This window comes from Salmo salar, chromosome ssa22, assembly GCF_905237065.1.
Source record: "Salmo salar chromosome ssa22, Ssal_v3.1, whole genome shotgun sequence".
In the NCBI taxonomy this organism is placed as follows: Eukaryota; Metazoa; Chordata; class Actinopteri; order Salmoniformes; family Salmonidae; genus Salmo; species Salmo salar.
Window position 1 is genome coordinate 48,551,099 of NC_059463.1, and position 11,952 is coordinate 48,563,050.

The 11,952-nt window shown below is 44.9% G+C and overlaps 1 protein-coding gene across 1 annotated transcript in view; it reads right to left on the minus strand.

Annotated features, from left to right (window-relative positions):
• The window catches only part of LOC106583629 (plexin-B1), a 265,716-nt gene extending 255,066 nt beyond the window's left edge, over positions 1 to 10,650 (minus strand). The window contains exon 1 of the mRNA XM_014168018.2: positions 10,163 to 10,650. The gene's annotated coding sequence lies outside the window, so the exon portion shown is untranslated. The remainder of the gene's footprint in view (positions 1 to 10,162) is intronic.
• Between the last annotated feature and the right edge of the window lie 1,302 nt (positions 10,651 to 11,952).

The window sequence follows — 11,952 nt, forward strand, 5'->3', positions numbered from 1 at the left end:
GATCAGCTGTCCGTCCTGTCTTCCTGTAGCTCTGTCTTAGGCGTCTCACAGTACAAACATTGCAATTTATTGCCCTGGCCACATCTGCAGGGACCCTGGGCATCTTTCTTTTGGTGTTTTTCAGAGTCAGAAAGGCCTCTTTAGTGTCCTAGGTTTTCTGTGACCTTAATTGCCTACCGTCCGTAAGCTGTTAATGTCTTAAAGACCGTTCCACAGGTGCATGTTCATGAATTGTTTATGGTTCATTGAACAAGCATGGGGAAACAGTATTTAAACCCTTTACAATGAAGATCTGTGAAGTTACTGGGATTTTTAGAAATGATCTTTGAAAGACAGGGTCCTGAAAAAGGGCCGTTTCTTTTTGCTGAGTTTAGAAAGTTGTAGACCGATATAAGGCTGATTTAACGCGTTAGCACCAGAACGGCAATTCTATTTATTCTGTTCTCCACACATTACATACAATCATCTATTACCATGTGTTCCCTATGGTTTAGTACAGCAGAAGGCCTGTTGTCTTCTGTCATTCCCAGAAAAACAGCAGCTTCTGATTGATATCTAGAGAAAGATCATCTTTGATAGCTGCCATGTAGCAAGATACAAAGATCTCAAATGGTTGAAATGTAGTAGAGGCTGGCACTGGGTAATCTGATTCTGAAACCCACCCCACCCCCTCTTTTAGGGGGATTTTGCTTTGTGCCACCAGCATATTGTCCTTAATCTTGTTGCATTCGTTGGCTTGCAAAGACCTGACCATTCTGATAAGGTTACTGACTTAATGCCCACTGACATAATTAAATAGAGTATTTCATCTGCCCATGGACATGGAGGGGCAAGGCCACTTTAAAGCAAAAGCAGCCATCACATATATTACAAGGCCGGCTGTCCTTTTCAACCAGTTGTATTTCCATCTACATTGGATAGATTTGCGCCAGTCTAATGGATAAGGGGCAAACACACCCGACCGATTTTTACCAAAAATCAGTCAGTGAAAGGCCGTCAGCTGTAGGTGGTTTCAACATTTAGAATCGGGAAAGAATCTGTCGGAGTCGGCTTGCCAAAAGGAAACAAGAAAGTGTTTTTAGTATGACACCTTCAGACTTTCATTGGTGGTTAAAAACCATAGGATTACCTTGGGTAGAACCAGCAGGTTGTTGTGAACTCAGTTTGTTGATTAGCAAAAAACTACTAAGGACCTATTAAATCACCCTTTAACAAGTTTTTCCAGGATTTAGTCAAAAACACCATTCATTTTTGACAGCAAGTCATCCCCAAAATGTTAAGATTGCAAAACATAAAATCTCAAAAAGGCACATTCCTTCAAACATACTTTGTCTTTGCAGGGGAAAACAATGATCAACATTGGTCTATTCCAATAACAAAGCCCTTTCGGCTGATCAGGGCTGTGAATTTGTGCCTCTATCATCACACGATATGGCACTTTGTGATGACAGCTCTGTCCTGACCGAGTGCACTCTGCCGCAAGACACCGTTTAATCAACGCCGTTACTGATGATCTACTGCCATCCCCACCCGGTCGCAGTTTATCAAATCTCTCTGACGCAGCCCGTCCTTGACATCTCCCCACCTGTTAATTACCAGACCGGCAGGATAAATGTCAAGACGATTGCTAAACAAGACAAATCACGAACGCGTCTATCCCCTCGTCAGACAGCGTCCGCCCGCCTACTCGCCCTTGCTGTGGACGACCTGACAGACGGACATATTGACTTAAGGACTGACTGAAAGACTTGCTGACTGGCTGAAGGACTGACTAAACGAGGGGCTGACTGAAGGACTGAGACTGACTATCTGAAGGACGTCTGACAGACTGAAGGGCGGACGGGCTGACTGAAGTACTGACTAACTGAAGGACGGCTGACAAACAATGGCTGACGGACTGGGGCTGACTGAAGTACTGACTAACTGAAGGACGGCTGACAGACTGAAGGACTGACGGGCTGGGGCTGACTGAAGTACTGACTAACTGAAGGACGGCTGACATACTGAAGGACTGACGGCTGACTGGCAGGAGGACTGACGGGCTGACGGACTGAAGTACTGACTAACTGAAGGACGGCTGACAGACTGAAGGGCGGACGGGCTGACGGACTGGGGCTGACTGAAGTACTGACTAACTGAAGGACGGCTGACAGACTGAAGGACTGACGGGCTGGGGCTGACTGAAGTACTGACTAACTGAAGGACGGCTGACATACTGAAGGACTGACGGCTGACTGGCAGGAGGACTGACGGGCTGACGGACTGAAGTACTGACTAACTGAAGGACGGCTGACAGACTGAAGGACTGACGGGCTGACTGGCAGGAGGACTGACGGGCTGACTGGCAGGAGGACTGACGGGCTGACTGGCAGGAGGACTGACGGGCTGACTGGCAGGAGGACTGACGGGCTGACTGGCAGGAGGACTGACGGGCTGACTGGCAGGAGGACTGACGGGCTGACTAACCAACTGATGGACTGTGAATTGCTACTTTGAGGACATTTGGTGGCAGTAGGACTGATGAAAAGGTGTTGACACCACACATTCGTTCTCGCCCGTACAGCTGCCAGCCATGGAGAACAAGTGGCCGACACCCATCCCCCTTCAGTCTTTGACCCCTTAACAGTTACAGGGTGTCTGAGATGACACTAGCACCATTTACTGGCAGAGAGGAGTGATCTTATCCTCATTACTGATATCCTCGCTTTCACAAACTTTTATAGAAGTCTTAAGCATTGATACCCATTTAAAGAGATGTTCTCCAATGATTTTATAACTGTTCCTGTTGAAAAGCGATATGACAAGTATAAAACCAAAACAGTACACACATTAAAAAGGAGGGGAAAAAAACATTTAGAAAAATAATGTTGTTTAGACAACTGCAAACCTCAAGGATTAGGGCAGTCAAGGAGTTGGTCTGATGGGAATCCGGGACGTCGTCGGCCCCCACCAGGGTTGAGGAACTATAGAACAAAAGAGGAAAGCCCCCCCACTAGTGTCGTGTCATACCAGCACCACCTGAGATCAAATCAAATTCTATTTGTCTCATGTGTCACTTACAAGCCCCTAACCAACAATGCAGAAGAAAATACCTTAAAAATGTTATTGCCTTTTGTTATGCAAATCTGGTGAAAATGAGACTGGGGGGGCTTTAACTCAACTGGAGGCAATTAGTGTAGTCGGTCATGCATACTGCACCTCTGTGGTTTAATCTGATGAAATAATCCATCACCACCCATATTGAATCTACAGTGTTCAAAACATTAGGAACACCTGCTCTTTCCATGACAGACTGACCAGGTGAAAGCTATGATCCCTTAATGAATGTCACCACCTGTTAAATCCACTTCTAATTAGTGGAGATGAAGGGGAGGAGACAGAATAAAGGCTTTTTAAACCGAGAGACAGTTGAGACATGTGTTCCATTCGGAGAGTGAATGGGCAAGACAAAAGATTTAAGTGCCCTTGAACGGGGTATGGGAGTAGGTGCCAGGCGCACCAGTTTGAGTGAGTGAAGAACTGCAACGTTGCAGGGTTTTTAATTGTACCTTTATTTAACTAGGCAAGTCAGTTAAGAACAAATTCTGATTAACAACGACAACAACAACGACCTACCAGTGGGTTAACTGCCTTGTTCAGGGTCAGAATGACAGATTTTTACCTTGTCAGCTCGGGGATTCGATCCAGCAACCTTTCGGTTACTGGCCCAATGCTCTAACCACTAGGCTACCTGCCACCCACACACTTGACAGTTTCCCCAAAAAAATGGCCCACCACACAAAGGACATCCAGCCAACTTGACACAACTGTGGGAAGCATTGGAGTCCATGCCGTGATGAATTGAGGCTGTTCTGAGGGCAAAGGGGGTACAACTTTTACGCTACTGCTACTCTCTGTTCATCATATATGCATAGTCACTTTAACCATATCTACATGAACATACTACCTCAACCAGCCTGATTAACCGGTGTCTGTATGTAGCCTCTCTACTGCTACTCTCTGTTCATCATATATGCATAGTCACTTTAACCATATCTACATGTACATACTATCTCAATCAGCCTGACTAACCGGTTTCTGTATGTAGCCTCTCTACTGCTACTCTCTGTTCATCATATATGCATAGTCACTTTAACCATATCTACATGAACATACTACCTCAACCAGCCTGACTAACCGGTGTCTGTATGTAGCCTCGCTACTTTTATAGCCTCGCTACTATATATAGCCTGTCTTTTTACTGTTGTTTTATTTCTTTACTTACCGATTGTTCACCTAATAGCTTTTTTTCACTATTGGTTAGAGCCTGTAAGTAAGCATTTCACTGTAAGGTCTACACCTGTTGTATTCGGCTCACGTGACAAATAAACTGATGTGAAACGTAATATTAGGATGGTGTTCCTAATGTTCTGTACACTCAGCGTATTGAGAGTTTATGGTGACATCAGGAAGGGCATTGATCTACAATTCATATAATTCTTTCTATTCGAACAGCAAGCCAAACTGGTGAGGGGCTGAATCACAACGGAATATGGAACTAATCAACAGGCATTATAATATATATTCCATGACAACTATTCCCAGTGGAACCAGGGACTAAGGGGCTTCCTCAGCCCTCATCTGGCACTCTTCAGAACTTTCTGGCACATGACATGTCAAGCCTCAAAAGGTCAAACAGTTCACACAAAATGCTACCATTTATACATGGCATCAAGCGTAATATTACAAGTCAAGACTGCGGTCTATTCTTGTCTGACTCAGTCTAGGTACAAGTGCTGCACAGCTACCACAAGTCTGCATACAATGACACTCATTCACAAAGAAAACTTGCCACATATGCAAGCCTTGGTGACTACTGTCTTTGTGACTGTTACACACAGGGGAAAAAAAGGGATTAAAAAAATATATAAATTAACAAATTCAGTCCCAATTAGCCACACTGCCAGTCCGCCATGAAACAATCATGAAAAGCAGTGATGTTGTTCAACCTCCTATAATAGCAGTCAGCTTCAAGCGTTAGAGCTTCCACCGTTGGGGAGAGAAATGTGCCTATGTCCCCCTTTTAAAAAAGGTCATTTCCCTTTGATTTATTTATGACTGAAGACAAATTTAGCGATCCATGCCCTGTTAGTCATTTGACCTCCATGCTAAAACACCCTGCACCGGCCTCCCGATACAGACGGCAGCCTGCACCGGCCTCCCGATACAGACGGCAGCCTGCACCGGCCTCCCGATACAGACGGCAGCCTGCACCGGCCTCCCGATACAGACGGCAGCCTGCACCGGCCTCCCGATACAGACGGCAGCCTGCACCGGCCTCCCGATACAGACGGCAGCCTGCACCGGCCTCCCGATACAGACGGCAGCCTGCACCGGCCTCCCGATACAGACGGCAGCCTGCACCGGCCTCCCGATACAGACGGCAGCCTGCACCGGCCTCCCGATACAGACGGCAGCCTGCACCGGCCTCCCGATACAGACGGCAGCCTGCACCGGCCTCCCGATACAGACGGCAGCCTGCACCGGCCTCCCGATACAGACGGCAGCCTGCACCGGCCTCCCGATACAGACGGCAGCCTGCACCGGCCTCCCGATACAGACGGCAGCCTGCACCGGCCTCCCGATACAGACGGCAGCCTGCACCGGCCTCCCGATACAGACGGCAGCCTGCACCGGCCTCCCGATACGGGAAAATACACCAAAAGTATGTGGACACCTGCTCGTCGAACATCTCATTCCAAAATCATGGGCATTAATATAGAGTTGGTCCCCCCTTTGCTGCTATAACAGCCTCCACTCTTCTGGGAAGGCTTTCTACTAGATGTTGGAACATTGCTGCGGTGAACTGCTTCCATTCAGCCACAAGAGCATTAGTCAGGTCGGGCACTGATGTGAGGCCTGGCTCACGCATTGTTGTTCCAATTCATTCTAAAAAGTGTTCAATGGGGTTGAGGTCAGGGCTCTGTGCAGGCCAGTCAAGTTCTTCCACACCGATTTCGACAAACTATTTCTGTATGGACCTCGCTTTGTGCACGGGGGCATTGTCACACTGAAACAGGAAAGAGTCTTCCCCAAACTGTTACCATAAAGTTGGAAGCATCAAAATCTTCTAGAATGTCATAGTATGCTGTAGCATTAATATGTCCCTTCACTGGAACTAAGGAGCCCGAACCATGAAAAACAGTCCCAGACCATTATTCCTCCTCCACTAAACTTTACAGTTGGCACTATGCATTTGGGCAGGTAGCGCTCTCCTGGCATCCTCCAAACCCAGATTTGTTCGTCAGACTACCAGATGGTGAAGCTTGATTCATCACTCCAGAGAATGCGTTTCCACTGCTCCAATGGTGGTGAGCTTTACACCACTCCAGCCGACACTTGGCATTGCGCATGGTGAGATCTTGTGTGCAGCTGCTCGACCATAGAAACCCATTTCATGAAGCTCCTGGCGGAACAGTTCTTGTGCTGACGTTGCTTCCAGAGGCAGTTTGGAACTCGTAGTGAGTGTTGCAACTGAGGACAGACAATTTTTCATCAACAGCCCCTTTTTGTGAGCTTGTGTGGCTTAACACTTCGCGGCTGAGCCGTTGTTGCTCCTAGACGTTTCCATTTAATAACAGCACTAACAATAACAGCACTTACAGTTGACCGGGGCAGCTCTAAAAGGGCAGAAATTTGACAAACTGACTTGTTGGAAAGGTCGCATCCTATGACGGTGACAGGTTGAAAGTGACTGAGCTCTTCAGTACGGGCCATTCCACTGACAACGTTTGTCTATGGAGATTGCATGCTCAATTTTATACACCTCTCAGCAACGGGTGTGGCTGAAAAGGCCAAAACCACTTATTTGAAGAGGTGTCCACATACTTTTGGCCATGTAGTGTAAGTGATGCTTTATAGAGAAATTGATCGTGTAAAATACTTAGTCTTTCTAGCCTATCAAGGAGGTTTAGGGCCTACTATTAATAACCAAAAGTGAAAGCCGTGTTTACCGTGAAAAAGATTGCACACACAAAAATGTAAATCTGCAGACTAAACTAAAATCAAGAAAATAACGAGCTCCTTTAACAGTTGTGATAGAGTTGCATTTTTAAAGAATGATCTAGTTACTACAGTGCATTTAGAAAGTATTCAGACCCCTTCACTTTTTCCACATTTAGTTACATTACAGCCTTATTCTAAAATTGATTGAATTGCTCCCCCCATCAATCTACACACAATAGCCCATAATTACAAAGAAAAAAAACTGGTTTAGATAATTTAGCAAATGTATTAAAAAAAATACTTCATTTACAAAAGTTTTCAGAACCTTTGCTATGAGAAATTGAGCTCAGGTCCATCCTGTTTCCATTGACCATCATACACACCTGTCTATATAAAAAGGTCCCACAGTTGACAGTGCATGTCAGAGCAAAACCAAGCCCTGGGGTCAAAGGAATTGTCAGTAGGGCTCAAGTCACAGATCTGGGGAAGGATACCAAAAAATGTCTGTAGCATTGAAGGTCCCCAAGAAAACAGTTGCCTCAATCACTCAAAATGGAAGAAGTTTGAACCACCAAGATTCTTTCTATAGCTGGCCGCCCAGCCAGACTTGAGCAATCGGGGGAGAAGGGCCTTGGTCAGGGAGGTAACCAAGAACCCAATGGTAACTCTGACAGAGCTCCAGAGTTCCTCTGGGAGAACCTTCCAGTAGGACAACAATCTCTGCAGCACTCCACCAAGCAGGCCTTTATGGTAGAGTGGCAAGACGGAAGCCACTCCTCAGTAAAAGGCATATGACAGCCCATTTTGAGTTTGCCAAGAGGCACCTAAAGGACTCTGACCATGAGAAACAAGATTCTCTGGTCTGATGACCAGAACCTGAATGCCAAGCGTCACAATCTGGAAGAAACCTGGCACCATCCCTACGATTAAGCATGGTGGTGGCAGCATCATGCTGTGGGGATGTTTTTCAGTGGCAGGGACTGGGAGACTAGTCAGGATCAAGGGAAAGATGAATGGAACAAAGTACAGAGAGATCCTTGATGAAAATCTGCTCTAGAGCACTCAGAACCTCAGACTGGGGTGAAGGTTCCCCTTCCAACAGAACAACGACCCTAAGCACACAGCCAAGACAACGCAGGAGTGGCTTCAGGAGAAGTCTCTGAATGTCCTTGAGTGGCCCAGCCAGGGCCCGGACTTGAACCCGATCAAACATCTCTGGAGAGACCTGATAATAGCTGTGCAGCGACGCTCCCCATCCAACCTGACAGAGCTTGAGTGGATCTGCAGAGAAGAATGAGAGAAACTCAGCAAATACAGGTGTGCCAAGCTTGTAGTGTCATACCCAAGAAGACTCAAGGCTGTAATAGCTGCCAAAAAGTACTTCAACAAAGTACTGAGTAAAGGGTCTGAATACGTATGTAAATGTGATTTCAGTTTTTATACATTTACAAAACTGTTTTTGCTTTGGCCGTTATGGGCTATTGTGTGTAGATTGCTGAGGGGGGGGGACAATCCATTTTAGAATAAGTCTAACGTAACAAATGTGAAAAAAGTAAAGGGGTCTGAATACTTTCCGAATGCACTGGACATGCCGGGTCGACCAAGAAGTTCAATGGGCAATCAATATCAAGATAGGATATTCCATGTGGTTTAAGGGTTTATGGCGCTGGTCTTAACTTAATCTGTCACTTCAGTTATGAGGGCAGCTATGAGCTTAAAAGAACAGATGACCATCATCTGAAGAATGGTAGGTTACAGAGTCTGTTAACCCCGAGGGATGCAAAGGTCACACATTCACTCTCACGGACTGCTCTTCTGTCTAAATTTGCCATGGATGATGCTGTTGGATAAATGAATATCAAAATACACACACATTTAGAAAGAAAAATGACATGGTAGAAAACATCATGCCCCGGACTTGAACTTTGACCTTCTAATAACTGTCCCAACCTAACTCTATACACAACACTTAAAATAATCACTGCTTACCTTTAGACTAAATACCAAGGTCGATCCTTTCACATGCCTTTCTCCTTGTCATTTTGTGACACCTTTATTACTTGACAAGCATCTAAAGAACCGTCTAACAATTGGTTAAATACTTAGCCTTAACAAGACAGCCAATAGTAGTAAATCTACTGAATTCCATCAAAGCATGTTATTTATCCCACATTTGGTTGAGTGGATTGCCTGTGTGTGGAGGGAGGGGGTGCATGACTGTAGCTCAGTGACACCTCCAATAGAAATGCTTCTGTCAAGCCACATACTGGGACACAAACGGTGTAACAGATCAAACACCTGTGAACGTGTTACTTAGGGATCAGTGAGTCAACGAGCCGAATAAGCAGGTTGACGATGCTTGAGATCTCTTGAAGAGGAATTCTTCATCACCATTACTCACTCCCTCCATTTTTGTTCAATCTGTCTCCAAAATCAAAGTTTGATACACTGGTTACATTGCCAGTAAGTTCTTCAACATAGCCATGAAAGTTGTAATTCCTGTCTGAAAACCCCCCAGACATGATAATGATATAAGTATGATCTATACAATAATGCCACCGGAGAAGTGACGTGCAGACTGCAGGGTAGAGCAACGACGCCTGCAGGACTCAGACCAAATGGTCTGGAAAAACAGAACGAGCAGTCCTGTTCTGGTTCAATGAACAACCTTCCATGGGCTTTTACTGGACCTCAAGTACTTGTGTGATACTTATACAGGATACTATGGATCCATTTTCAAGAATTGCAACAACGTATCACAAGGCAAGAAGTAGATGTTACAATGTACACTAGCAAATGGCAACATTTGTTACCCAACTAAGAATATGTTTCTAGTGACATTGTAGCCGCCACCTAAAAGTAGTGTGGTGACAATTTGACGCCAGATAGCCTAATGCAAAAGACAACTGGGTTGTAATAGCCTAGTGATAGTACATAACGTTACCACACAGGTCTATTTACGCACTCAAAACTTTTACACGAAAACTCATTTTACATCGCAAAATTGTATTCCATAAACCGAGTGTGCTTCCGACGTGAGTAGGGTTGGTCACATTCAACCTGCTAGGTAACCCCTATTTGTAGTAACTATGAAACACTGGGTTTTTCCAGGCTCAAAAGTAGGTTCTCACTTGGCCAGGAGCCATGGAAGTAACACAGCTCAGAACTCTTCACTCACCTTCAATTCTTATAACAGACGTTTCATTCCACGACCTGCAACTTCGTGCAAGTGTTCAGTGCCCTTCCCTGGGGGTGTCTTGTCCAATTTGTCCGCAACTTGTGCTTTTAAATCCAGACAAATCACAACGGTTCCAGGGTTAAGGAGAACACAAATTCCATTGTCGTTCAGGTTGGAGTTTGGTTGGTATTAGGTTGTTTCACGGTCCTCAGCTTTAGTAAAAGACCTGCGATGTTCCATGTACATTTCCCGGTGTAAAACCAACTAGTGCGCGCTCGTATTGATTTTCTTTTATTCTCAAATTGCACTGTGCGCTTTCTACGATTAGCACATGTACCCGGCGAATAGTGTCGAGAATGGATAGATTACCTCACGACAGCCCCCGATATGCGTAATGTGTTAAAGGGGCTTGGCCACACTGAAATATCCCGGTGACTGTCTGACCCCTCCTGATCAACCAACTTGGTTCTCTTAAAGGGGCAAAATATTACATTTCCAATACAATGGCACTGCTGTGAGAGTAGTAATGGTGTGAGTGCCTGTGCTGCTTTATGAACAGGATTCAACGAGCTATATCGGGTCGACGGGTAGCCTAGTGGTTAGAGCGTTGTTTTAGTAACTGGAGGGTTGCTATATCGAATCCCGAATCTGTCGTTCTGCCCCTGATCAAGGCAGTTAGCCCACTGTTCCTAGGCCGTCATTGAAAATAAGAATTTGAATTGGTTTTTAACTGATTTGCCTAGTTAAATCAAAACTAGGCAATATCAGATTTATCCACCAAAATCTGGAATATGTGAAATGTAGTTTACAAAAATGTAAATGCAACATGTAACAATTTAAAATATTTTACTGAGTTAAAGTTCATATAAGGAAATCAGTCAATTTAAATATATCCATTAGGCACTAATGTATGGATTTCACATTACTGAGCAGGGGTGCAGCCATGGGTGGCTGGGAGTGCATAATTCTCTAAAGCAATGTTGGAGGCGGCTAATGGTAGAGAAATTAAAATTCTATTCTCTGGCAAGGTTCTGGTGGACATTCCTGCAGTCAGCATGCCAATTGCATGCTCCCTCAAAACTTGAGACATCTGTGGTATTGTGTTGTGTGACAAAACTGCACATTTTAGAGTGGCCTTTTATTGTCCCCAGCACAAGGTGCACCTCAGTAATGATCTTTCTGTTTAATCAGCTTGCCAGGTGGATGGATTATCTTGGCAAAGGAGAAATACTCACTAACACGGATGTAAACACATTTGAGCACAAAATTGTTTAGAAATAAGCTTTTTGTGCGTATGGAACATTTCTCGGATCTTTTATTTCAGCTCATGAAACATGGGACCAACACTTTACATGTTACATTAATCATTTTGTTCAGTATAGGTAAAAGACACTCTTATCCAGATGGCGAATTGCCACTAAGGATTTACTCAACTGTTTTACCAAAAAGGCTCTAAATGGGGCCAAGGCCAGGCCACTGATACCTTTCAGCTGGCATTTGGGCTACATAACAATTCCACCTTCCACTGTTAACACCTCACAAAGCAACTGTGTTGAGGATGCAGAGGTTGCAGAGGTTGTTGCTCTTTATAATTGTCAGCCCTAGCTATGGAAACACAGTTCCCAAAATATAACACCAGAGCCTACATTAACATAATCACTGACGAAACATTGGTGCTGTATTGGGGAAAACCCTAAAGTGTGAATGCATTAATTTAAGGATGCTGGAAAAAACACATTCAACTGACCTTTTTTTGTGAAACACTTGCACAGCGCTACTGTAAAAGGACA